Source organism: Nyctereutes procyonoides, unplaced genomic scaffold, assembly GCF_905146905.1.
Source record: "Nyctereutes procyonoides isolate TBG_1078 unplaced genomic scaffold, NYPRO_anot_genome, whole genome shotgun sequence".
NCBI lineage: Eukaryota > Metazoa > Chordata > Mammalia > Carnivora > Canidae > Nyctereutes > Nyctereutes procyonoides.
The window spans coordinates 40,715,859-40,742,495 of record NW_026575125.1 but is presented as its reverse complement, the minus strand read 5'-3'; the positions used below and the strand labels follow the sequence as shown (position 1 = coordinate 40,742,495).

At 41.2% G+C, this 26,637-nt stretch overlaps 1 protein-coding gene and 1 pseudogene across 3 annotated transcripts in view; one reads left to right on the top strand and one right to left on the bottom strand.

The window, feature by feature from the left end:
* The window catches only part of JADE3 (jade family PHD finger 3), a 134,110-nt gene extending 109,500 nt beyond the window's left edge, over window positions 1–24,610 (bottom strand). For 2 of the 3 annotated variants that reach the window (XM_055339095.1, XM_055339097.1), the window contains exon 1: window positions 24,143–24,257. The gene's annotated coding sequence lies outside the window, so the exon portion shown is untranslated. Of the gene's footprint in view, window positions 1–24,142; window positions 24,258–24,601 lie in introns of those variants that run through there. The other variant, XM_055339096.1, reaches the window with a different exon arrangement.
* LOC129517901 (60S ribosomal protein L12-like) lies at window positions 12,544–16,050 on the top strand (annotated as a pseudogene).
* Window positions 24,611–26,637: the final 2,027 nt, after the last annotated feature.

Here is a 26,637-nt window from a genome sequence, read left to right as displayed (position 1 = left end):
CTTTTTCACTACTTCTTTTTTAAAAAAAATTTTTTTTAGTATAACTGACAGTGTTATCTCACCACTATTAAACATCATACTGGAAGTCCTGGTCTGTGCAATAAGGGATGAGTGGATGGATGGATGGATGGATGGACAGATGGATAAACAGATAAATAAATGGCATACAGGGGTGCCTGGCTGGTTCAGTGGGTAGAGCATGAGACTCTTGATTTGGGGGTTGTAAGTCTGAGCCCCCCCACAGTGGGTGTAGAGATTACTTAAAACCAAATGGCACTATCTCTACTCCTAAACATGATTGTTTGCTTAAAATATATCAGGGAAAAAAATAAAATAAAATATATCAGGGAATATATTCTATTTTTTTAAGTCCTATAACAACCAGTTAGCTTAGCAAGGGAGCAGGATATAAGGTCAATACAAAAAATAAATCATATTTCTATGTGGTGGCAATAAACAATTAGAAACTGATTATTTAAAAATATATTACTTACAGTAGCTCCAAAGAAATAGAATATTTAGGTGTAAATCTAACAAAACATGTACAGGACCTATATGCTGAAAACTAAAAACACTGACGAAAGAAAGAAGTGAAAATCTAAATAGATGGTGAAATATACTATATTCATGTGGTGGAATGTTGAGCATATTAAAGATGTCAATTATCTCCACATTCATCAAATTCATCATTAGATTTAATCTGATTCCAGTAAAAATCCAAGCAGTTTTTGTAAGTATAGACAACTTGATTCTAAAATTTATGAAAAAGAAATAAAATAAAATTTATGAACAAAAGGTATAGAATAGCTAAAACAAATTTTAAAAAGGTTAGAGAGGGACACCTGGGTGCCTCAGTGGTTGAGCGTCTGCCGTCAGCTCAGGGCATGATCCCAGTTCCAGGATTGAGTCCACATTGGGCTCCTTGTGTGGAGCCTGCTTCTCTCTCTGCCTGCGTCTCTGCCTCTCTCTCTCTCTGTGTCTCTCATGAATACATAAATAAAATCTTTAAAAATAATAAAAAGGTTAGAGAATTCACACTAACTGATTTTAAGGCTTACAGTAAGGCTACAGTAATGAAGACAGTGGTATTGGTGAAGTGATAAAAACTGACCAATGGAACAAGAGAGTTCAGATACCAACTCACATAAATATAGGCAACTGATGTTTGACAAAGGTACAAACAACTTAAAGGAGGAAGGATAGTCTTTTGGACAAATGGTGCTGAAACAATAAGATATCCACATGTAAAAAATAGACCTCCACCTAAACTTCACATCATATACAAATATTAACTGGAAATGGGCATAAACCTAAATGTAGAACATATAACTACAAAACTTTTAGAAGAAAACACAGGAGAAAATCTTCATGACCTAGAGTTAATAAAATGGTCCTTTTAAAAAAATGATAAACTGGATTTCATCAAAATTAAAATCTTGCTTGGTGACTGACACTGTTAAGAAAATGAAAAGCCAAGCCACAGATGTAGAGAAAATATTGATAAATTATGTAACCAATAAGGGATTTTTATCCAGAATATTAAAAAAAAATACCTCTCAAAACTTAACAGTTAAAAGAGCACCTGGCTGGCTCAGTCAGAAGAGCATGTGACTCAATCTCAGGTGGAGTTCAAGGCCTACACTGGGTATAGAAATACTTAAAACAAATAAATACATATGGGATGCCTCGCTGGCCCAGTTGGTAGTGTATGTGACTCTTGATCTCAGAGTTGAGTTCGAACCCCATGTTGAGTGTAGAGATGATGTAAAAATAAAATCTTTAAAGATTTTCTTTCTTTCTTTCTTTGAGAGAGAGCGAGACAGAGCATGTGCACAAGCAGGGGGAGCAGCAGAGAGAGAAGGAGAAGCAGGCTCCCCACCGAGCAGGGAGCTCTATGTAGGGCTTGATCCCAGAACCCTGGGATCATGACCTCTGCTGAAGGCATTCGCTTAACTGACTGAGCCACCCAGGTGCCCCCAAAATAAAATCTTTAAAATAATAATAAACTTTAAAAATCTTAATAGCAAGAAAACTACCAAATTTAAAAAAGACCAAATTTTTGAACAAATACTCCTCTGAACAAATACTTGAGCAAACTACCTCTGATAGGTTCAATAATGATCATGAATTTGAAATCAGTCTGTTTTTTTTTAAATTTTACGGGTGGGAGCAATGCTCCTTCTAGCTCTCTACATCCCAATGCAGAAGCTGGCCCAATTAATTATTTTTTCAAAAACATTTTATGATGAAATATTAAAGAACTTTGTTTTAATAATCACCAGGAATATAAGGAGTTGAAAAATTTCCCCCTACTTATGTCCCATATTCTTACCCCACTCCACCCCCTCCTCCCTGGTGTTTTAGAATTCTGGTTCAAAATTTCTCTGCAGAGGATTCCCTATGCTGCATGGGAAGTTGGCCCTTTGGTCTCTGTATAAATGGGCACCATACCTGGATTATTCTGAATTTGAGTTTTTATTGCAAGGTATTTGTTTTATACCTCTTTCAATAAAGTCATCAAGCCAATTCAGAATACTTATAAATACCAGGTGTTAATGAACCATGTTTTAACCTACCCTTCCTGTTTCACAGGATGTTTCAAATTTGTATGTATTTAATATTCAGTGGCCTTGTAGATAGCTAAGCTTTTATTAATGTGAAAAAGACCCATTCTTTTCCTTGACTCTGTGGGTGCTGACAGGGTAGACTGCAACCCTCCATCTGGGCTTGCTCTGTTCTCCATTTTCATCCTGGACAACTGCAAATCAATGACTGACACTGAGTACCAGTGAAGCTTGCTTGAGGCAGAGGGTGAGCAGGGGTGGTCAGGACTGAGCAGTTCCTAGTGCCTGAAACACACTGGGCATTTGCTGAATTGTTGATTTGATTATGCTGTTCAGTAGTGTGAAAAAGAAAGTGTTAAAATAAAACCTGTTAGGGAAAAAGAGGCTCTATCACAGCAAGCTACAGTATATTTTGCCAAAGCTATTAGATTTTTGAGGCAGCTGGTAGTTTATCAATTTTTATTGCTCCAATATAGTTATTTTATGGCCATTACTAGCAAAAGTGGATTATAAGGAATAGTGTTTGACAGGAAAGAAGGACCCAGTGTGAGTCTGTTTGCTCTGGATCTCCTAAAACAAAGGTTCTTAATGTCATCCTCTTGGCTTATAAATAGAACAATAACATGATAGGAAGGAACATCAGTTTCTCATTTTGTGAGAATAGTTCCAGAAAGTCTTTCTGCAGTGTTCTGCAGAGGTATCTAGTGTCTTTTTTTTTTGTGTGTGTGTGTGTGTATGTGTGTGTGTGTGTGTGTGAAGACCTCTTCAGGTACCAGCATGATCACAAAGGTATTTCAAGGTGCTGGTACAGCATTAAAATCAGCAATCAGTAGTGGATTTCAGGGACTTTGTACGGGATAGGGCATGATCCTCAGGCAATGTTGTAGGATGTTTCAGGTATCAAAGTATAATTTTCAAAATTAAAAAAATGACTCCTACAAATACAGAGTGAACACATGTGAAAGACTACTTTATTAGTGAGGGACTCAGGCTGATTCAAAGAATATTGGAGATATCTAGTATATATAGGTACTAAAATTAAAAATGCTACAATAAGATAGATAAGGTACAGAGAAAAGTGGTTAATGTCCTATAGGACAGTTAATCTACACTCTCTGGGATTATTTCTTCTACCAAACAGAATTTTTACATCTCTGCCCAACAAAAATCTTAGAGTTAACATGTTACTTCCAAAGACGCAATCCCCCAGAGAACTAAATAATCCTTGGGTAGGCCTGTTAGTCAATGTTCCAGTATGACAATGAAAGAACATTTGGCCACCTTTCTGTATTATTTTTAATTTTAAAATAATTTATATTAACAGAGGGTTAATAGTTTATTTTATACCCGAGTCTTTGTAAGGACAATTAAGGTTCTAGGGGACCAGCTTCAGAATAGTGTGGTGGTACTTATATTTTTTACCTTATACAAGCATTCCAAAATAGTCATTTATTTACCTTTCAAACCAATCCCAGGATCTTAGAGGTCATCTGAGATCTAGCCATCTCCTAGGGCATATATGCTTTCTTTAGCAGTCTTGATAGATGATCCTGAAGCATTTGTGTGCAGGGAGGAAAGAAACTAACATGAGTACTTATTATGTGCAAATTTATTTTCAAAGGGCCAAATTCCTTTTCTCACAATAACATGTAACCTGTATATTTAGCCACATTTATCAAAAAAATGGACTTATTCAGCATAATTGCCTTGAATTATACCTTAATTCTAAAAATTTATACACAGTATAACCTATCCTTAATGTACAATTCAAGTTCTGAAAAACGAATACAGTTGTAATTACCACCATAAACAAGATACAGAACAGTTCCTTACAATGAGATAACACATCACACCAGTCAGAATGGCTAGTATCAAAAAGGCAAGAAATAACAAGTGTTGGCAAAGATGTGGGTGAAAAGGAACCCTTGTGCACTACTGGTAGGAATATAAATTGGTGCAGCCACTGTGTAAAACATTATGGAGGTTCCTCAAAAAATTAAAAATAGAAATACTGTAAATGATCCAGTAATTCCACACTTGGGTATTTACCCAAAGAAAACAAAAGCACTACTTTGAAAACATAAATGCACCCCTACGTCTACAGCAGAATTATTTATGGCCAAGAAATGGAAGCAACTCAAGTGTTCATCCACAGATATATGGACAAAGGTGTGGTGTGTATACACAGACACACAGAGACACACACACACACTGGAATATTTCACAGCCAAAAAAAGGATGAAATTCTGCCACATGCAACAACACGGATGGACCTAGAAGGTATAATGCTATGTGAAATAAATCAGAGAAAGACAAATATCATATGATTTCACTCATATGTGGAATTTAAGAAACAAAACAAATGAGCAAACAGAAAAAAAAAAAAACAGAGACAAAAAACCCCAGACTCTTAAATACAGAGAATAAACCAGTGGTTGCCAAAGGGGAGGTGGGCGCATGTATTAGTGAAACAGATAAAAGGGATTATGAGGTAAAAGCTTCCAGTTATAAAATAAATAAGTCATGTAAATGATAAGTACAGCTTAGAGAATGTAGTCAATAATACTATAATAACATTGTATGGTGACAGATGGTGACTACATTTATCGTGGTTAGCACTGAATATATAGAATTGTTGAATTACTATGTTGTATACCTAAAATTAATATAGCATTTATGTCGATTATACTTCAGTAATTTTTTCAAAAACTTGGCAACCTTACAAAAAAGAGTAATTCCAGCATAATTGCTTTTCAAATGTCAATTAATCGACAAGTATTCATTGACTACTTACATGTTCAGTGGTCACTGGCTAGTCTTTGAGGATAGCAGGAAAGTATGAAGAGATATACTCCCTTTTCAAAGAACTTCTATGGTCTAATTAGTGAGGCACAGTTTTACACACATGAACCAAGTACAAATAAGCAATCTACTAGGTAATAATCTATATTTTAGGTATTTTTAAAAAGATTTTATTTATTTATTCATGAAAGAGAGAGAGAGAGAGAGAGAGAGAGGCAGAGACACAGGCAGAGGGAGAAGCAGACTCCATGCAAGGAGCCCGACATGGGACTCGATCCCGGGACTCCAGGATCACACCCTGGGCCGAAGGCAGGCACTAAACCGCTGGGCCACCCAGGGATCCCCAGGTAATAATCTGCATGAGATGTGGGTTCTGGTATTGACACTGCCAACATACGACCTGAAAAAGCTATTTCTATGGCTATTTCTTATCTGGGCATTCCTTTCCTCATTCATAACTCAAAGGAGTTGTCTGAGACAATCTCTAAGGTCCCCCCTAGTTATAAGCACATGTGAATCAGGTAATGGGAGTTCAAAGTCACAGTGGAGGGCTGGGAAGTTAAAAACAGCTTTATGGCATTCAGGTAGTCCATGGGTTGACCCTACAGTTAGTGAACAAGGCTAAGTAATAAGGGATGCGGCATGGAGTTGAGGGGTACAACCTGTCATGGGGCTGCAAAGAGAGAAAATGGATGGATGTTGGTCCAATAGAGCACAGAAAAACTGAAAGGTGCTATTCTTGAAGACGGTGTTAATCCAAGCTTTGAACTGTTTGAAAACTAGGAAAAAGACATGAAGATTTGAAAGCTTATTTGTCTATTAAATAAAGAGAGGAGTGACACCATGATGAAAGTGATCCACAATAATCACTTAAAGAAAACCTGTCATAGGCATGTCCTCTAGGCCCTAGGAATACAATACTACAAACCATGCCCTTTCAGTTATGTATTACTGTATAGCAAATCATCCCAAAACTTTTTTTTAAAGATTTTATTTATTTATGAGAGAGGGAGAGAGAAAGAGAGGCAGAGACAAAGGCAGAGGAAGAAGCAGGCTCCATGCAGGGAGCCCGATGTGGGACTCGATCCCGGGACTCCAGAATAACGCCCTGAGCCAAAGGCAGGCACTAAACCGCAGAGCCACCCAGGGATCCCAATCATCCCAAAACTTAGTGGCTTATAATAACAATCATTTTATGTGCTTACAATTCTGTGGGTCAGCAATTTGGGATAGAATCAGCTAGGTAATTCTTTAATTAGTCTTTCCTGAGTCCCTCATATGGTTAGTCATCTGGCAATGTGACTGGGGCTCAATGTTCTAATATGGCCTCACTCACATGTTTGATGGTTGGCTTCTAACTGACCTCTTCCCACATCATCTCTTCCTCCTCTTCCTCCAGCATACTAGCTGGGCTTCTTCACAAGGTTCCTTCAGGATTCCTAAGGAGGAAGGGGAAAGCTACAAAACTTCTTGAGACCTAGGCGCCGAAGTCACGCAGTTACTCACTGCATTTTATTGGCCAAAGCAAGTTACAAGGGCAGCCCAGATTCAGGGAGTAGAGAAACAGACTCTTATCTTGATGGGAGGTGCTGCAAAGTCACATACATACAGAAATGAAAGGACTTTGTGGCCATTAACCAGTCTATACTACCATCCCATTTGGGAAAATGAGTGCTGAACACAGTCCTGTGTGCCTTCAAAGATTAAAGGAACCATTGAGGTAAAAAAGATAAGCTTTTGAGTGGGTCCTGCGGAATGTACAGAATGAAACAAACCCAGAGGAATGTGGAGAACTTCAGGCAAAGGCAGTACACACAGAAGTGGCAGGATGACTCATAGTATGTTTAGATTCTAGTGAATGCACACTTGGGCAGAATGAGTAAAGGATTTGAAAAGTAAGAGGTAAGGATGGTGGGAAAGGTTAGGACTGGATGTGGGGGACTTTAACTGCTAGGCTCTCAGGAAGATAGACACTGTCCACCATGCAGTGAGCAGTGAGGGGTCAGTGGTAGCCTCATGGTGAGAGTGGGAATGGGGGTATAAGGAAGAAGAAACCTTTACAGCCTGCATCTTTAAGGATAGTCATCTGGGGAAGTTGAATTTGGGCTTGGAGTACAGAGGCATAGAGATCATGGCAAGAAAACAGACTAGAAATTATTTCCCTAAAGAGAAGTGTCTACATGAATTCTCTTCAAGGGGTTAAAGGGCATAACTGGAGCTTTTACAGCCAGGTTTATTTACAAGTATAAAAAATGCTTTCTTTAAAAAAAAAGATTGTTTGTATGTATGTATGTATGTATGTATTTATTTGACAGAGCAAGCAAGAGAGCACAAGCAGGAGGAGCAGTACAGGGAGAGGGAGAAGCAGGCTCCCCGCTGAGCAGGGAGCCCAACACAGGGCTCCATCCCAGGACTCTGGGATTACGACCTCGGCAGAAGGCAGATGCTTAACCAACTGAACCACCCAGGTATTCCCAAAGTATAAAAAATGTTTATCCTGGACCTAAGTTGGTTATCCTGGGGAGATCTAAACTGAGGCTCAACACACACCCACTCCCCTCTCCTATATATAAGATGCAGGTTTCATATGAGACAAGTAGGATACAACTGTTTGCAATGTTTTGTCTATATTTTTTAATACTTTTAAAATTTTTTTTATTTATTTATGATAGTTACACAGAGAGAGAGAGAGAGAAAGAGAGAGAGAGAGAGAGAGAGAGAGGCAGAGACACAGGCAGAGGGAGAAGCAGGCTCCATGCACCAGGAGCCCAACGTGGGATTCGATCCCGGGTCTCCAGGATCGCGCCCTGGGCCAAAGGCAGTCGCTAAACCGCTGTGCCACCCAGGGATCCCTGTTTTGTCTATATTTTTAAAAACAATTTTAAAATTCCCAGTGCTCTTTAACATTTTAAGTGGGCAAAGAATTATGGGGAAAGCTAGAATGCATGATGGAACCAGAAAAAAGCTGCTTGAAGTTTTGACTGTAATCTATACTGTGAAGCCATGCTATATCCAGGTAAATGGTATGGACACACTTTTCACTGTGGCGGCATGGCAAAACACCAGCTTTCTTCTGACAGTCCACAAAATGCATATTTATTTCCCAAACTATCACTTTTCACGGGACTTATGTAGCCATTAGAACATGTTATATGTAATTTTTAAACACAAAATGAGAATCGCTGTTTGGCTTAATTAAATAGCAGGCAACAATTCTCTTTCAGGTATTTGTGGAGATAGGATATAGAGAATTTGAGGGTTTCCTACCACTCCGGGAAAGGCAGTCTAGTTGTAAACCTTCAGATCGTGTATATATGAAATAGGTCACAGAGTAAGGAAGTATGGCATTAGGTGACAAAGTGAATAGGAAAGACATGATTGGGGCACCTGGGTGGCTTAGTCTGCCAAGCATCTGACTCTTAATCTCAGCTCTGGTCTTAATCTCAGGATTGTGAGTTCAAGGCCTGTGTTGGGCTCCACACTAGGCATGGAGCCTACTGAAAAGAAAAACAAGACATGATGTAATGAAGAAATATGGAGTAGAGAACGGTGTCCAAACAAGTAGTTTTGAGGCAAGGGGGAGTGTCTTGCTGGGCTAGAATTTGCGAGAAATGGCCCAGGCAGGATTGGCAGGGCAAAGAGGGAAGGATGTTCCAACTGTGAGGAAAGGTTCCAGGTAAATCCGAGTGTTGTGCCGGTGGTACTTGGGGAGGGGAGGCAGTGAGGACAGTTTAGAGATGACATCCCAGAATATGTGCTCTAACTTCTTGTTTCACCCAATTCCTTTGAAATCCCAGGTGAAGAATTGTCCTCAGTTGATAGACTGTGGCATGTGAATACATTACAAAACAACTGAACAGACAAGAGAAGGAAGGACATTTAGGTTCCTCTTTGCACCTCCTGGTTTTCACCCACTCTCTAGTAGGTGAATGGGTAGTCCTTTGTGTGTACCTCATAGGACAGGGAAAGTTCTCCAGGGGAAAACACTTCCCTTCTGCCTTGGCATTCTCTCAGACTGAGCCAGACCATACTCTATAACAGTTATGCAAGAAAGGAGCCTCTGTTACATTCTAATGACATAGTGCTCTAGGGAGAGATTTGAGTAGACATGTTGAGGTTTTACAATTCTCTCCTCAATGTGCTACTCAAAACTGGGGAGGTTTCCTGTTTCAAGATAGGATCTGAGATATCATAGGTGGTTCACATCATGGGGGCTTCAAGAAATCATGCCTCATCAGTGTCTTCAACAGTTACCTTTAAAAAAGTATAAAAATATCATTCAGTGATTATCCAAATTACTTATTTTGTGGGGACATACTAAGGTTTATACACTTGAGTCCCTAACCTGGAGACTGGTATATAGCAAGCACTAAATGAGTGTTAGCTGATCCTGAAGTAGTTTTTACAGCTTCTCTATTAAATATAGCAATGGATTAAATTCTTAGTGAACATGATTCTTTTAATGTTGAGAGGGCAAGTAAAACCATCAAAATTGGTCATCTAGTCCAACCTTTGGATGTTACATAGGACTCCCATACATCTATGTCACTAAATTTTTTCACCACTGAGGATAACTTTTAAAATTTCTCCTAGAGACAGCATGCTTTGAAGGCTTGCCTACTATACACATCACACTTATGGATTACTTAATTTCCTATTTTAATTAAAGACAAATGTTTCTGACAAGGTTCAGTTAAGCATGAAATAATAATAATATTTGGTATGCCAAACATTGATCAGCATTTTATCCTTAATATGCCATTAATTCCACACAGCAATCCCAATGGTTATTATTATTAACTTCATTTTACAAAACATAAAACTGGGGCACAAAGAGGTTAAATTCACTCAAGGTTGCATAACTAAGAAGCAAAAGCAGAATTCAAACAACTTGAGCCTCTACTACTCTATCCATTCTACCATTCAAACTCTAGGTAACTAGGTTTTACCATGAATGTTAGTATAATTCTAGCAATCTCACTCTCAGGTTATTTGCCCTAGGAAACTGAAACTGTATGTGCACATAAACACTTGCTATGAATTCTTATAGCAGCTCTACTTATAATTACCAAAACTGCTAGAAACCCGAATGTGGTACATTTCTACAATGGAATACTACTCAACAATAAAAAAGGAATAAACTATTGATATGCACAACTTGGATGAATCTCAAAAGCATTATGCTGAGTGAAAAAAAGCAAGACTCAAAAGATTACATTCAGTCTGACTCCATTTATGTGACATCCTCGAAGTGATAAAACTAGTGATGGAGCACAGATCAGTCAGTGGCTGTCAAGGGTTGGGGATGGGAAAAGTGTGACTGAAAAGGTAACACAGAGTTTTTTCAGGTGATGGGACTATTTTGTACCTTGATTGTGATGGTGGTTATACTGATCTATACATGTATCAAAATCCACAGGACTATGCATGCCCCCAAAAGTCAGTTTTACTATATGATAATTAAAGAAAAAGGTCATCTTCTTTTTGGTCAGTACTAATTTATGTAAAAAGAAAACACAGTTCTACCTACCATTAACAATAGTTTTCAGATTTAAAAATTAAAAGAGTTAACTATAATGTGAAGCAAAAAAGACATTTATTAGGCCACACATCCAAACTGAATGATGAGTTATCCCATTAAACAAAAGTTAACAGAATTTGTGTGCTTAGTCCCTTAAAAATACATGATACTTGATATAGCAACTTGCATAGTAAATAAAAAATAAGTAATAAAAATTAACCCTGAGAAGGAGAATGTAATGAAATGAGGCTGTTACAAGGATGTCATGGACAACCATGGCTCTCTTTCTACACCTTTTCAATTTTTACTAGAATGCAACTCTAGTATATCTCTAGTATAACTAAAAACAGAATTAAAAACAATTTTAATCCTTCTAGATCAAAATGGAGATATTTCCCAAATGGCAATATCCTTACATCCAAAGGGTCTCATTTCCATCGCCTTTGAGAACCTCTTGGTTACTCCACTTACCAGGCCATGCTTGCATTCTACTCAACACCTAGTGCCTTACAGCACGGTGGACACTCAAATATTTGCTGAACTAAACTGCACCTGGAAATGTGGGGAATAAAAATGACAAATACATGGTCACTAACAAAACCTATACTGTAGAAAGACTAAATCACACTCTAATTTTGAATGAGGCAAATTATTACTGAGTGCTCATAATGTTCTCAATAATTATAAAGGCATATATAGAATTCTGGAAGATAGCAAGACACAGAACAACATACTGCCAGCAGTGTAGAGGCTTTTAAAGCCTAAAACAGGCAGAACCCAAACCAGAATCAATTATTCCTAGCTCCCTAGCCATAAAACCATAAAATTCAAGGAGGTGAGAAAAAGAAAAAGGAAAAGCTAATCTGTACTGAGTTTCTATGGGCCACGCACTGCATTAGACATTTATACAGATGAAAACTTATTTCTCAGGACACAGGTTTCAGCTGGTAAAGGATTGGTAAACCATCATTCTCACCTTTACAAAAAAGAAGTTACTAGACAAACTGAAAAACCAACGACTCTTCTTGGACCTATCAAAGAACTGAGTACAGGGCAAACCACCATCTGGATATCTGAAGAGACAGATGCCTGCAGGTAGGCATAGGATCCAAGCATGTAATCTGATAGGAAGATCAAACTAGAAATTCTAACAAATTACTGAAGACCAGAGTATGGGATGTCATGACAGTATGAAGCTTCTAGGCTCCACATGGGGTGGAGGAATTTCCATTCTCTTACAAGTTTTTCCTACAGGAATCCCACCAAGCTCTTACAGAAAGAATCAGGGAAAATCCCAGAGAAAGCTTCCATCCTGGTGCTGGTTGGTTGAGGAAAACAACACCCACTGTGAAATCCACCCAGACCCCTTTCCTTTACCGCCAGCACAGAACAAAAGGCTTATTAATCTGCAGGGGGAAGGGCTTAAAACCCTTGGTTTAAGGACACTGGTGGATACTCACTGCAGCTGGGGAAAAGGAAGACAGGAAAAAGGAAAAGAAGCTTCACCCCCTGGAGGAGGCGCAGGATCTTGTAAAGGACATACTCAAGACCCAGGTTCCAATGCGTGTCTAAGTCTGAGGCTTAATCAAATCATCAGAGAACTCCCTCCTCCTCCACCATCCACCACCTGGCAAACCAGCTATGTAGTTAGTAACAATGGAATCCAACTGGGAGGGCTATAACAGCTCTTGGGAAACAGCACAAAGGAAAAACCCAAAGCCAAGCAGGAGTCAAAAAGAAGGTATCACTAGAGGAATCAGAAATCTCTGGTGCCCTACCAAAAACAAACATCAAACACAAGCCAACTCCTGACTAGATTAACTCAAATCCCCACACTAAAGGCCTAGCAGAAGGACATCTGTGTTCTTCCCCAAATATATCAAATATTTAACTCAGTATCTCCTGATGTTCAGTTTCAACTTTTCAGCCATGTTCAGCTTTTTATTATGAGGCATAATGAAGGGCAAGAAAATATTCCAAGTGACAAAGCAATAATCAGATTGAGACTCAGTATGACACAGATGTTGGTACTATCAAATGAAATTTAGAATTATGATTAATATATTAAAGACTCTAATGGAAAAGGCAGACAACATGCAAGTCTAGATGAATAATTTCAGCAAGAAGATAGCATAACAATCAAATGGAAATGCTAGAACTTAAAAAAAAAAACCAAACCAACATGTTCAACAGTAGAATTGACACAGCCAAGGAAAGATCAGTGAGTTTAACAATTGAGTTTATTGGCCAGATCAATAAAAATTAAAACAAAAAGTGACAAAAGAGTGAAAAAAAAGAACACAGCATACAAGAACTATGGGAAAATATCAAAAGGTATAACATACTTGTAGTTGGAATCCCAGGGGAATTAAAAAAGAGAGAGAATGGAATACAGAATTATTTTTAAAAAGATTTTATTTATTCATGACAGAGAGAGAGGCAGAGACACAGGCAGAGGGAGAACCAGGCAACACGCAGGAAGCCTGATGTGGGACTCAATCCCGGGTCTCCAGGATCACACCCCAGACCGAAGGCGGTGCTAAACCCCTGGGCCACCAGGGCTACCCAAAGAATTATTTGAAAAAATAATGACTGAGAACTCTCCAAAATTAGTGACAGGCAACAATCCACAGATACAAGAAGCTCAGAAGAAAACCAAGCAAGACAAATATGACAAAATTAAAAAGCCACATCTAGGCAAAGACGAAGAGCTCAAAGGCAGAGGAAAAAAACACATTAACTACTAAAACTATATCTCTATATCTATATATAGAGAGAAAGAAGAATAAAAGTTACAGCAGACTTAGCAGAAACCATGCAAACAAGGCAACAGTGGGGTAATATGTTGAAGAGGATAAAAATTGTCAACTCAGAATTCCATATCCCACGAAAATGTCCTTCAGAAGCGAAGGAAAAAAAAGACTTTCTCAAACAAAAGCAAAGAATTTACTGTCAGCAGACCTTGCACAAAAGAATTGTTAATTAAGGAAAATTTTTTCAGACTGAAAGATTATGATTAAGGTGGAAGCTTGGATTAACATAAAGAAATGAACACTGGAAAAGGAATAAATGAAGGTTGAATATTTTATTTTCAAAATGTTTGAAGAGCCAATTTTCTAGACAGCAGCCAAGGGCCAATCTTGCAAGAAGACCTTCTAAAGATAGCAAACAGTGTCAGGACTGCTATGGTAACTCTTTTCAGTGCAATAGGGTATATATATTTTAAAAACCTACAGCTAGGGAAGCCTGGGTAGCTCAGTTGGTTAAGGGTCTGCCTTCAGCTCAGGTCAAGATCTCAGGGTCCTGGGATTAAGCCCCATGTCAGGCATCCTGCTTGGTCAGGAGTCTGCTTCTCCCTCTCCCTCTGTCCCTCCCCTGCCTGTGCTTTCTCTCCCTCAAATAAATAAATAAAATCTAAAAAAAAAAACCCTATAGCTAACATCATACTTAATGGTGAGAGACTGGAACAAGTTAAGAATGTCCTCTCTTACGATTACAATTCTGGTAGAGAAGAAAAAAAGTAAGAGTACTCATATTAACTAATTTCAAGACTTACTATAAAGCTATAGTAATCAAGACAGTGTTTAATAGCAAAATGATGAACACACAGATCAATGCAACAGATTACAGAGCCCAGAGTAGACCCACACAGGCATAGTCACATTTTTGACACCGGTGCAAAACCAATAATAATGAAGAAAGGACAGTCTTTTCAACAAATGGTTCTGGAACTCCTGGATATCCATATGCAGCAAAAGGAAACTTGACACACACTTCATATTCATGGCTAGTGGGAATGCAAAATGGCAGAGCCACTTTGGAAGATTGTTTAGGAATTTCTTATAAAAACTCAGCAAACCCACTCCTATATATCTACCCAAATGAACTGAAAACTTACGTTTCAAAAAAAATCTGTATGCTAATGTTTACTACAGCTTTATTTATAATCACCAAGAAACTAGAAGCAGCTAAGTTGTCCTTCAAGAGGTAAATGTACAAATTGTGTACACCCATACAATGGAATACTATTCAGTGATAAAAAGGAACACGCTATTAATTCACATAACATGGATGAATCAAATAAAAGAAGCCAGACCAAAAAAGGCTAAATAGGGTATGATTCCATTCATATGACATTCTGGAAAAGGCAGGACTTCTAAAAATTCAGAAGTACACTATTCTGAAGCACTTCTAAGAAACAAAACTGTATATCTGTATCTTTATCTATGTATCTATATTTTTTTCTTACCAGGGATAGCTCTGACCAGATCAACTTAGGTGGGAGTCCATGCAGTTCACATCATCATCACCATATACCGTATCTTTTTAAATAATTTTATTTGGGGCAGCCCGGGTGGCTCAGCAGTTTAGCGCCACCTTCAGCCCAGGGCCTGATCCTGGGGCCCCGGGATGGAGTCCCATGTCAGGCTCCCTGCATGGAGCCTGCTTCTCCCTCTGCCTGTGTCTCTGCCTCTCTCTCTGTCTCTGTGTCTCTCATGAATAAATAAATAAAATCTTTAAAAAAATAAATCTATTTGATTTTTAAAATAGGGTAATGTACTCACATGGTTTAAAATTCAAAAGGTACTTTTGACTTTCAGCTTGGAGGTGGTAAAGGTGCAACTGTCTTGGGTCCTCCTGAATCTGGGCTGATCTAACATCAGCTGCCTCCACCATACTGCCTATGTTCAACTCCAACAAGATCAAAGTTTTATACCTAAGGTGAACTGGTGGGGAAGTCAGTGCCATGTATGGCTTGGCCCCAAAGATCACACCCTCCCCCCGTGTCTATCTTTAAAAAACACTGATGACATTCCCAAGGCAACCAGTGATTAGAAGGGTATGAGGAACAGTGAAACTGACCATTCAGCCCAGACTGAAGTGGTACCTTCTGCTTCTGCCCTGATTATCAAAGCCCTCAAGGAACCACCAAGAGACAGAAAGAAGCAGAAAAACATTAAGCACAGTGGAAATAGCACTTTTGATGATACTGTCAACATCGCCTGACAGATGCAGCACTGATGTTTAGCCAGAGAACTCTCTGGAACCATTAAAGAGATCCTGGGGATTGCCCCATCTGTGGGCTGCAATGTTGATGACCACCACCCTCATGACATCATAGATGGCATCAATAGTATTGCAGTGGAATGCCCACCTACTTAAGAACTACAAAGTAAAAAACAAGACAAAACAAAACAAAAACTGACAAAGTAAAATATTTCAATGGAGGATTACTTGACAACCAAAAAAATTTGTTAAAGGTATATACAGAAGTTTATGCAGTAAAAAGATCTTCCAACCCTCTACCCTCACTATATATGCCCTAAAGCTATCAGTGTCTTGAACATCCTTCTAGAAATATTTTATGTCTACGTAAGCAAAATGTATATATGATACAGTACATATTACTGCCCCAGTAGCTGTCACAAATGGTAGCATACAATACACACTGTTCTGTTTCTTATTTTTCTTCATTTTGTACACCTTAGAAATCATGTGGTATCTTTTTTTTATTTTTTAAAAATATTTTATTTATTTATTCATGAGCAGCACAGAAAGAGAGAGAGAGAGAGGCAGAGACACAGGCAAAGGGAGAAGCAGGCTCCACGCAGGGAGCCCGACGCGGAACTCGATCCTGGGTCTCCAGGATCACACCCTGGGCTGCAGGCGGCGCTAAACCACTGCAGCACCGGGGCTGCCCTCATGCGGTATCTTTTAATATTCTACTGTACAACCAAGCCTTGACTGATACTTAGAACATTAACCAATCTTTTGCTATTATAAATATTCCAAATAATATGCAAATATTTGTTGAATAAATTCCTGGAAGTGTTTAATGGGTCAAATGATATATACATTTATGATTTTGATGGCTATTTTCAAGTCACTGACTTTTAAAATGTCAGGGATTTTCCATTTTTAATTTTTATCCTAGGAGGAAAAGAAAGAAAGCTGAGATTCTATCACCAGGCAATTTTCTGGAGGAATGTGCATCTCTAAAATGAACAAAGTGAGCCTTCTCCTCAGTTTCCCACACATGCTTCCTAGGGTCCAGCTGCATTTTTATGTAATATATTTCAGGCCATAGCTGGTTGAAAATCCTATTTCAGTTTATGAGAAAAGGGTTACCTCTGAAAACTTCACAAATAAAGGTCAAAGGCTGATGCCCCGAACTGCTGATCACTGACCACTCACTTCACAATACACTACTGGATTCTTCAGTGCAACCACAGGGAGACTTTAAAATCTCGACCAAATAAAATATACCTACAGAGAATCCTTTGTCTTTATCATAATGCCCATATAAGGATTTCTTCTCAGGTAAAAATTATAAATAAAGGTTATGTAGAGGCAGCCCGGGTGCCTCAGCAGTTTAGCACCGCATTCGGCCCACGGCCTGATCCTGGAGACCCGGGATCGAGTCCCATGTTGGGCTCCCTGCATGGAGCTTGCTTCTCCCTCTGCCTGTGTCTCTGCCTCTCTCTCTCTCTGTGTCTCATGAATAAATAAATAAAATCTTTTTTTAAAAAAAAAAGTTATGTAGAAAAGCTGCAAATGTTTCTCTCATCTTTCAGGTAGTGATGGGTTTCCAATTAACCATTTTTTGCTTGACTACAAAGCGCAGTATAGTCTAGCACAATAAGTTTTAGGGCATAAAGCTTGAAAGGAGGTTGAGGAAATGCAGGAACTCCTTTGATAATAGCCACAAAGATCAGTGAGCAGTCAAGCCACTTGCAAGAGTACCTACATCCAGAGCCACACTATCTCCCCCTCTGGTTTCCTTCTAGAAAAACCATCACTCAGCTCCACACTCAGTAGAAGTAATGGCACAATCATACTACTTAGTTTGAAGAATATACTACATTTAGTGGCACCTGGGTGGCTTAGTCAGTTAAGGGTTCGACTCTTGACTTCAGCTCAGGTCATGATCTCAGGGTTGTGAGATTGAACCCCATGTTGAACTCCACACTGGATGTGAAGCCTTCTTAAAATTCTCTCTCCCTCTGCTTCTCCTCTCCCCTTTCTTTCTCTCTCTCTTTTCTTAAATACACTACATTTAGAAATGAGTGCTTAATAAGATTTATCAAAGGAAAAGAGGTTACATTCATTAATAATTATTATGCATTACTGCAGTAATGGTCCTCAGTTAAAAAAACACCTCCTTGCATTTGTACCTTTAGATGGTTCCCTCCCACAATGACTCTGGGCTTGGCCAAGGAAGCACTCCCCAACTTTGGCTAATAGGACAATACCAAATGTGATACAAGCAGACACCTGAGAAATGCTTGTGCACTGCCACTTGCTCTTGCTTGTTTCTTTGTGCCTTTGAGACCATGTCAACAGATCCAAACCAGTCAGCTAAAGGAGAGACCACTTCGGAGTGGAGATGAGCTATCCTCACTTAGGGCCTCCTATACCAACCAGCCTGACAGCCACCAGATATGTGAGCAAGGCCATCCTAGATCATCCAACCACCAGCTAACAACTGTCCCTGCCAAAAAAAGAAAAAAAAGCTAATAGACAAAGGCTACTTCAAAGTAAATATGTTTATGGTCTGCTACATATGGAAAGGGGAAGAGAACACTGGTTTTCTCCCTGTGCAGTTGATTCTGCACATAAGAAATAGTTTCAAACAGAAAAACCTGCAGTACCTGGATGAGAATAAATATATATAAGTACTGAAAAAATGCCTAAGTCTTCCCAGATTCTCACAAATGTGCTGTCTGCCATCACAGATGGCACACACCAAAAAAACAAAAAACATTAAAAATTTCCATTTAGTCACTGAAGCATCCTTATCATGATATATTTAAACCGAAGTCTTATACTCAACAGTTCCATTTCTACCACTGAACAATAACTCAGGTTTCCAGGAATTAGTTTTCCTAATTTTTCCCCCCATTTGACAGGGCTCAGTGAAAGCTGAAAGAGCTCCCTTAATAATGCAGCCTAAAAGGAATCAGATATATAAGCCTAATTAAACCTTCTAGAAGCATTCTGCAGGACCAGCTTCTTCCAGCATCACAGCAACTCTTTTTAGCTGTGTTAATGGTGGGCTGTAGAAACTGTTTAAGATCTACACATTTGGGCCAGAAACACTGCCTCCATTGGATCACAAAGTGGGATACTGAAGGGGAAATGACTTTAAAACTACTTTTGTTTAGGTCTCACTAGATGCCTTTCAGGATTACACACACCGCACCACACCCACCCACCCACACATACCCCTTATGGTTTAAGGTAAAAAACACCTTCCAGCAGCCTCCCACTGCCCTTGGAATAAAACACAAGCTCCTTAATGAGATCCCATAAGGCCCTGTCAATCTCCCCCTGCCTACCTCATCTCTCTTTCCCTGGGTCCTAGCCAAATCTCTATGGATCCTTTCCACATCTCTCTTTCACCTCTGTCCTCACAACACCTGGTGTGTTCCCTCTGCCTGACAATCCTTCTTTTACCTTGCTTATTCCTTCTCATTATTCAGGGTCCAGGGCACTTTGCTCATCTCCCTTATAAAAGCATTCTACCTTTTATTTGCTGTGTGACCACAGGCAAGTCACCTTTGCCTTACACCTCAGCATGATACTCTATGTTAAATACTTAGCACAGTGCTCAGTGTACAAAAAATGGTTGACAAGTCATAGCTGCTGTTATTATCCCTTACAGTGATCTCCATCATAGCTCTCAATACAATTAGCAATTACATATTTGTAGGAAAAATAGAAACACCTCCTTGGATCCCACCTTAACACTTAATACTGCTCACCTTATTTCCCCACATACTGCATTTGGAGGGAGGGAGATAAAAATGAATGTTTACAGAGCAATTATTACCTCAATTATTACTTTGGACATGTCAAATTAGGCAGATGAAGAAACTGAGGCATAGAGAAGTCAAGTACCAGCCCAGATCAAGTGGTAGATTCAAATCCAAGTTGTCCTGACCCCATAGCTTGTGCTGGCTATAGGAAACCAAAGGCTTCCCTAACTCATGAACCTTGTCACCTAAGAGCAGCAAGTCTCAGAGAAAATGGATCCTCACATTCGACTCCCATGTATCTATTCTTCAGATCCTTAACCAGTTTGGTGTTCTAAGCACCTCCTGTAAACTCCTTCAACAGAAATGCTCTTCCCCATGACTGTGACGGTAGATTTCTTTCTTCCTTTACGCTGGATGTTGAACTCTTAATAGGATGAAGTGAGTTATCTTTCACTTCTTATACCCCCAGCAAATAAGAGGCACTCAACAGATGTTTGCTGAATGAATTAAATGAAAATGTTGGAGAATACATTACAGCTGCAAAGCTGCGGAGTGGTGAAGTGGATTTTCCTAACAATATTGAAGTTTGGCATAGTTGGGAACAAATTTAACCACTTTTACAATTGATACTGATTTCTATATCTAGCACCAGAGATTCCATATGACTCACACAGATGTGCTTTACAGCTATAGGTAGACTTCACTCTCCCTCTGGGGCCCTGCATCACCACCAAAATTCTGCTATACCCCATGGATACACCTGAGCCACTCTTTAGGACAGGATGCCCTTGACAATGTCAATCTCTCAATGGTTACTTTCAAATGGCTCAGAAAAAGAAACAGAAAGAACAGATGATAAAGCAAGTGGGAGCAAACTATTGATAATTAGTGACCTTGGGTAAAGGGAATACAGGAGGTTCTTTGTACTATTCTTGCAACTTTTTGCAATTATAATAAAAATAAGTTTTTAAAATCTAAAAATGGAAGAATTTTCCCAGAAGACTCCAAAACACAAGGTCTGGTGTACTGGCCATGCTGGTACCATATTCTCTTGTCAGCATTTCAAAAAGCACATTCCGCGCTCAGATATCCTTGCCTATCAGCTCGTATCAAGGGACAAGGAGCTCCTTGGATAGTAGGCTCAGCTATGGCCTCTGGGTTGTGACAGAGATTATTTACTGCTTAAAGAGTATCAATAAACGCATAGGCATCTCCTATTAGTCAAAAACACCAGTACCATTTTCCCACACCAGGCCCCCCACCTACTTTCCTCAGTTGACTGCCCTCTGAGTTACTTTTCCCAAGCTTAGCTGTGGGTTTAGGTAAACTCTCCCCAGGACCCTTCTTTCTGTCCCCCAGAGAAGCACAGAGGCAGTTCTGATGGTAAGAGCTTTGCTACTATTGTCTAAGGAGAGACCTACTACAGGGAGGAGGCAAAATAACCATGGGGGAGTCACAAATATTTCAGAAAATAGAAAGTCAAAAAGGTAGTTACTTGGTCTGTAATGACCATTTGCTAGCACCTTTTTATTCGCTCATCTTTTTTACCCATTCACCCTAAATTCTCCCCACAAACCAGAATGCTTCAGCTTTCCCAGCCACTATAACTGAACAGGGAGAAACTGCTTAACCACTCAACTGTCCCCATATAAGCCACTTCAGGAGAGTGCCAGATGGGTGTCACCCAACACCCATCCTTCACCTATAAAGTGAGGTAAGTTATTCCCTGATGAGAGATTTTTTTTTAAATGTAAGCCAGCATATGATCTCTACCTTTCTCAGCTCCTGCTTCATGTAACCTCTATGAGGAAGTAGGTGCATTATGTCCTATGATAATATTCAACCTCTGTATCCCTCCCTGATCAAGGCTTATAAAAGCCCTCTGTAATGCCATGTCTTCCCAAAGACCCAATGCCTCCTGCCTTCCCCTACATTCCCCCAAATACTTGCCTAGTTCTACTCAGACCTCAAAGTAATGGGCAAAAAGAAAAAATAGATTTGTATAGCTTAGGGGAAACATGGATTGTTACTGTTGATGAAACACAAGGGAGGGAAAAGAGAAGAATTATCAAAGGAGAGGATCATAACCAACCTACTAGCCTAACATCCTTGGTTCTTGATTTTTACTTTCACTAATCCATTTGTCTCAACTATGATGAAAGCCCTGCATCATCATGTGTCCTACTTATGGAAACTTCATCTACAGGCCAGAAGGTGGGTCATGGGCACCCCTAAGGTTATTTCTGAGTCCCCCCTGGCTTCCAGTTGATCACAAACACTTCAGGAAGGAGTAGAAGGCCCTTCTCCACTTTCTCCCACCCGTGACCAAGATTCACAGGATACTAAAAGCGAGAAGGCACTTACCACACTGCCAAAGCACAGCAATGTGACTCAGAAAGGTGGGAGACGGAATGTGTGGGTTCTAGAACCAGACCTGTATCCCTGACTATTCCAGAACTGATTGGATGAAAAATGCAAGGAACTGTTTTAAGGCAAAGATATTGGGTTAAGAACTCTTCTTTCTAAAAACAAAAAACATCAAACTGTAGAGAAGACCACAGTTAAAGAAAAGATGGTAATGATGGTAGCTAATACTGAGAAGTGTGTCCCAAAGACCTCATGTAATCCCTTCACCCCTTGAAGCGAGGTATTATCTTTTACAATTCAAGTATTTCAGCTCAGAGCTCACTTTATTTTTTTTATTTTTCATTTTTTTTAATAAATTAATTTTTATTGGTGTTCAATTTACCAACATACAGAATAACACCCAGTGCTCATCCCTCAGAGCTCACTTTAAATGAAAAAGAAAATGATATGTTATGGAGGTAGAATACTCCTTGGCTAAACAAAAAAGAAAAAATATATTTTCACTTATCAAGAGAGTAATCACATGACACTATAAAAGCATGAAAACTACGATATTCAATTCAAAGGGTATAGAGGTAGGAATCCATTCCCATTGTTTACAGATGTTACGAAAATATTAAATTAAATAAAATACAATGCTTTGTTCAGACCGACTTCTTTCTCACCCTCACCCCCACCCCCAGGCTGACAAGAAGTGGCTTCAGGGAAGGTATTTAAGAGAACTACTCTGGGAAAGTGGATTCTGGGTTGCTTAAACTGAGCCAAGATGTTGTGCAACCAGTCTTTACCTAAATTATTTTCCATTACTTTGAGAGTTTAGAGAGAAGCAGACAGTTATCTTTATCAGACTCAATACCGGGAAAGAGGTCGCCTTTCCCTTCAGGCCACTGAAATCACCATCAACACGGTTTTGATTTCTTATACAATCAGATGGCGGGGGAGGGGGGGGAATCCCATCCTCAGCTTCACAGATAAACGGTTCTCACATCAAAAAACCTTGCGCACATCTGAGGCCATGGATTTCCTAGCAACTCAGAAAGTCAGAGAAGCGGCCCAACAAGTTTCTTGCCAAATGCCTGGGAACTACATATGTCCCAGGGCTACACAATGATACCAACTTTTAAACATGCCTTCACATACCACCATTATGGTCACTCACTCAAGATCTCGCCCCCCCCCCACAAATAATAAACGCAGGTTGCCCTGTGCAATTTAAAGCCAGACTTCACCAAAGCAGTAGCTCTGAAAAGCGAGAAGAAAAGATTGCAAGGAGGCTCTCTCTCTCTCTTTTTTTTTTTAAATCGATCGCCCCACGGCCGAGGGAATAAAACCAACTCGTTCACTGGAGAAAAGTTAACTTTGCCGTGCCCAGCGGTGGGAAATTTTCCCCGCAAGATTCGCAAAGCCCTCCCGGTTTTCCCACCCCCCGGACCGCCAGGCGCTCGGCGGTGGCGGCGGCCCCGGACTGGCAGCGCCCGAACAATGACGGGAGGGGGAGGGAAAGTTAGCCAGCCGGCGGGGAGCTCGCGCTCCTGCTCCGGGGGTACCGGAGCACCGGGGGCCTCCCCACTCCCTGAGCCGCCCGGCCGCCCTCCAAACACTCGGTTCTTCATGCCCCCCAACATCGAAACAGCCAGGGGCGCGCCCTCGCTCCCTGGAGCATCCGGCCGGGGCGGCCCCGCAGAGCAGGTCCCCCCACCGCGGGTCTGACCCCGGGAGCCCCGAGACCAGGCAGAGCGCAGAGAGGGAGGGGGCGCCGGGAGGGGGCACCGGAGTGAACGGCCGCAACAGTTATGGCGCTCAATTCCTGCCCGAGCGAAGCTGCAGCCGAGCCCGAGCTCGGGCGTCCGCCCCCGCCCCCCGCGGCGGCCACCCCAGCACTGTCCGGGCCGACCGAGGGGCCAGCGGGCACTTTACCTCAGCCCACACACGCTCTCGGCCCGAAGACGCCGGGGACGCCGGAGCGACCGCGATGTGGGGCCGGAGCGCCCCGGAACGCTGCGAGGCTGGGCCGGGACGTTGCGCTCCGCGGCACCCGCTTCCACTCCCCGAGGCCGCCACTCCCGCTACCCACCCGGCGCGACGCCTCCAGCGCCGCTCGCGCCGCGTCCAGCTTCTGTGGCGCCTACCTTTGCGCAGCTAGGTCGCCGCTCCCTCCTTCCCGGCTCCACACTCGGGCCCGGCAATGTGCGGGGCGAGTCCAGTAGGGGTGGTAACCGCCCCCCAACCGCTCGCTTTCTTCTCTCCCCTCCCTCGCACCTGCCCCCTAATCTCCTCCCCACCCCCGCCCCCCGCCCCGCCGCCTGATCCGCCGGGGCCGCCCCCTGCGCCTCAGCTCCCGCCCTCGGCCCTCGCCCGCCCGGCCCGTCAGGCCTCAGCGTTGGGCAGGCGGTTGGGCGGCGGCGGCGGCGGCGGCGGCGGCGGTGGCGGCGGCGGCGGCGGCGGCGGCGGCGGCGGCGGCGGCTGAAGCGGCGCGGAGCACTATTGTATTCCTGACACTGTGCGCTCCCACGCTCCGCCTCTTCCCCTTCCTTCCAGCCCCCCCTCAACGGCCCCCCCACACCAACCGCCGGCCGCGCTCGCCCTACCCGACTGGCTCCCCGCCGTCCGCCCGCCGCGCGCTCTTCTGGCTGGCTGGGCGCCTTCGCCACCGCCGCGCGCCTCGAGGCTCCGCCCACTTGGTGCTCCCGCACCCGCGGCGTCGTGCTCCAGGTGGGTTCCTCTCTGCTCCTGCTGGGCGCGCTGCTGCCGGGAGGAGCCTCGGCCCGGATAAGTGCCCAGAGGACGACGGGGAGGTGCCTTGACCGTGGTGAAATACAAACTAAGCTTTTCATGGCCCCTTTCAACTCTAAAGTTCTGTAAGTGGTCCCTCCTGTATAAAACTCATTGTCAGCCACTATTGATTTAAGTTGTTTGCTCTTGAATTACCTATAATAATAAAGCCAGGATGCCTATTAACTGAATAAATTTATTCAATTGCCAGCACAAATGGTCTGTGATGTCTGGCTTTTTGAGGTGTCGACTTGGTCAGGCTGCCGCCCCTCTTATTCAATCAAACATTAATCTACGCGTTGCTGTGAAGATATTTTGCTGATGGATCTAAAGCTCCTGATCAGTTGATTTAAAGTAAGGGAGATTATCCTGGATAATCTGGGTGGGCCCGATCGTTCCTTTCTGACAGCGTGCCCTACAGATTTTGGATTTGCTTACCCAGCCCCACAATTGTGTAAGCCAATATCTTAATGAATGAATGAATAAATAATGTGTGTGTGTGCGGGTGTGTATAGAATGTCCTATTGGTTGGCTCCTCTGGTGGAATCCTAACTCATACAGATGTTTAAGCAACAAACCCTTTTCGGTTTACTTCTCTGGGTTTGGAAATAGACCATGTGCAATTACCATGAACTCATATTGTCCTTTTCATTTACATTTCTTGGCTAAACAAAAATGTAGGCTCTTCTGTATTTTGTCTGATTTACATAAGAAAGATGTTGTTCGGTTTCATAATAGGCAAATGTGTGAGTTCTAAAACATTCATAGTCCTTCGGATTTACCTTGTTTTATTATAGATTCATAGGATCTGTAAAAAATATTGCGCAACAGATCCATGTACTCTTTACTCAGTCTCCCCCAATGCTAATATCTTACATAACCAAGATACTGTCATTGGTACAATCCACAGACCTTATTCAGATCTCACCAGTTTTACATGCCCTCATTTCAGCGTCTGCACATCTAGTACTACACAATTTTATCACCGGTAGATTGATGTAACCACCACAATCAACTGTTCCTCCACAGCAAAGATTCTTCCTACTACCCAATATAGTCACAGTCACCTCCTTCGGTTACTCTAACCCCTGGCAACCTCGAACATGTTCTCCATCTCTGTAATTTTATTATTTCAAGAATATCATGTAAATGGAATCATGCCTTTTGAAATTGGCTTTCCTTCATTTAGCATAATTTCCTTGAGATCCACCCAAGTTCATTCCTTTTTACTGCTGAGTAGTAGTATTGTTATGCTTTGGTGTTCTACAGTGTATTTATTCACCCATTGAAGGACGGTTGGGTTGCTTCCAATTTTTGCCTGTTAAAAACAAGACTGCTATGAACAGTCATATAGAAAACATCAGTTTTCCTTTTGCTGTGATAAATGCCCAAGAGTGTAAAAAAAAAAAATGCCCAAGAGTGCAACTGCTAGGTCGGATGGTAAGTGTAAGTTCAGTGTTACAAGAAACTGCCAGAGTTTTCCAGACTGTACCAATTTATATTCCCACCAGCAATGTATGAAAGATCCAGTTTTTTCACCTCTCTGCCAGCATTTGGTATTGTCACTATAATTTTGTTAGCCATTCTAATAGGTGTATAGTGATATCTCTTTATTTTCAGTTGCATTTCCCTAACGATGTTGACATATTTTCATGTGCTTACTTGCCATCTGTATATCCTCTTTGGTGAAATGTCTGTTCATGTCTTTTATCCATTTTCTAATTGTAGTGTTTGCTTCTGTTAAATTTTGAGAATTCTTGGTATATTCTAGGTACAAGTTCTCATCAGATACCCGGTCTGCTGTTTATTCCCCCAGTCCGTAGCTGGTCTTTTCATCTTAAGAGAGTTTGCG